Here is a 2,540-nt window from a genome sequence, read left to right on the forward strand (position 1 = left end):
TTCTATTCATCCAGGCGCCGCGAAGATGTATCAGGATTTGCGGCAGCATTATTGGTGGCGTAGAATGAAGAAGGATATTATTGCATACGTGGCTCGGTGTTTGAATTGTCAGCAGGTTAAGTATGAGCATCAGAGACCTTGTGGTTTGTTTCAGAGGATTGAGCTTCCTGAGTGGAAGTGGGAGCGAATCACTATGGACTTCATTACTGGACTTCCGTTGACTCGGAAGAAGCTTGATGCAGTTTGGGTCATTGTGGATAGGCTGACCAAGTCAGCGCATTTCATTCCTGTGGCAGTCTCCTATTCATCCGAGAGGTTAGCTGAGATTTATATCCGGGAGATTGTTCGCCTTCATGGTGTGCCGATATCTATCATTTCGGATCGAGGCACGCAATTTACCTCGCATTTCTGGAGAGCAGTTCAGCGAGAGTTAGGCACCCAAGTGCAGTTGAGCACAACATTTCATCCTCAGACGGACGGACAGTCCGAGCGGACTATTCAGATATTGGAGGACATGCTCCGAGCTTGTGTTATTGACTTTGGAGGTTCATGGGATCAGTTCTTGCCTTTAGCAGAGTTTGCCTACAATAACAGCTACCAGTCGAGTATCCAGATGGCTCCTTATGAGGCTTTATATGGTAGGCAGTGTCGATCTCCGGTTGGATGGTTTGAGCCGGGAGAGGCTCGGTTGTTGGGTACAAATTAGGTTCAGGAGGCCTTAGACAAGGTCAGGATAATTCGGGATAGGCTTCGTACAGCTCAGTCCAGGCAAAAGAGCTATGCAGATCGTAAGGTTCGAGATGTGGTTTTCATGGTTGGTAAGCGGGTATTGCTCCGAGTGTCGCCTATGAAGGGCGTGATGAGATTTGGGAAGAAGGGCAAGCTTAGCCCTAGGTTTATTGGCCCGTTTGAGATTCTTGAGCGAGTGGGAGAGGTGGCTTATAGACTTGCATTGCCGCCTAGCTTATCAACAGTGCATCCAGTTTTTCATGTGTCTATGCTTCGGAAGTATCACGGCAATCCATCCCACGTGTTAGATTTCAGCACCGTCCAGTTGGACAAGGACTTGTCTTATGAGGAGGAGCCGGTGGCTATTCTAGACCGGCAGATCCGTCAGTTAAGATCCAAGAGTTTCCCCTCTCTTTATGTTCAGTGGAGAGGTCAGCCTCCCGAGGCTTCGACCTGGGAGTCCGAGTCCGACATGCGGAGCCGTTATCCTCATCTATTCCCCGACTCAGCTATTTCCTTCTTATGTCCGTTCGAGGACGAACGGTTGTTTTAGAGGTGGAGAATGTGACGACCCAAAGGGTCATCACCTATTTTCTTATCCATTTCGAGCTTCCGAGGCCTTGAAAACCTCATTTACTGTCGCCTTGATTTGCGTGCACATTCCGAGCGCGTAGCCGAAAGCTCAAATATGAAATTCTATGAAAATTTGTTAAGTTTTGATATTAAAATGAATAAATTTGATTTCGGTCAACATTTTGGGTAAACGAATCCGGACCCGTGATTTGACGGTCCCCGAAGGTCTGTAGGAAAATATGGGACTTGGGAGTATTCCCGGAATCGAATTCCGAGGTCCCAAGCCCGAGAAATGATTTTTTGAGTAAAATTGTTTTCTGGAAATATTTAAGAAAAATGGAAATGAAATTTGATTAGAAAGTGATGGTATCGGGCCCGTATTTTGGTTTCGGCACCCGGTACAGGTCTTATATATGGTTTAAGCACTTTCTGTAAAGTTTGGTTGAAAACGGACGTCGTTTGACGTGTTTCGGACTCAAAATGGAAAATTTGATGTTTTATGAAATTTGAAGGAATTCTTGGATTTTAAAGCTTAATTCACGGTATATGACGTTATTTAGGCGATTTGATCGCACGGTTAAGTTCGTAGGATGTTGTTGAGTTAGTGTATGTGTTTGGTTAGGAGCCCCGAGGGCTCGAGAGTGTTTTGGAGGTGTCTCGGAGTTATTTCGGAATTGCAGAAAATTTCAGAAAAATTGCAGAAATAGTACCCCGTGAACAGTCCCATGAATAGTACCCCGTGAACAGTACCCATGAATAGTACCCGTGAATAGTACCCCGTGAACATTACCCCGTGAATAGTAAAACGCGTGAACAGTACCCCGAAAACATTCTGGGCAGAATGTAACATTTTGGCCATGAACAATATCTCATTTTCCATTTTTAGCAAATTGGAGCTCGGGGAGAGGCGATTTTTGGGACATTTTCAGAGAAAACAACGGGGTAAGTATTCTTAACTTAATTTTGGTTAGATTACCCGAATCTATTACTAGTTTTGGCACTTAATTGGTGATTTTAGTTGGGAAAATCTTGAAAACTTTCTTAGTTTAATTTGAAGATTTGAGGGTCGAGTTGATGTCGGATTTTGGTAAAATTGGTATGATTGGACTCGTGGTTGGATAAGGTTTCATATTCCGTAATTTTTGTCGGGTTCTGAAATATGGGCCCCACGGGCGAATTTTTAGTGCAATTTCGAATTTTTAATGGAAAATGTAGAATTTCATATGGAATTAATTCCT

This window comes from Nicotiana sylvestris, chromosome 8, assembly GCF_000393655.2.
Source record: "Nicotiana sylvestris chromosome 8, ASM39365v2, whole genome shotgun sequence".
Taxonomy (NCBI): domain Eukaryota; kingdom Viridiplantae; phylum Streptophyta; class Magnoliopsida; order Solanales; family Solanaceae; genus Nicotiana; species Nicotiana sylvestris.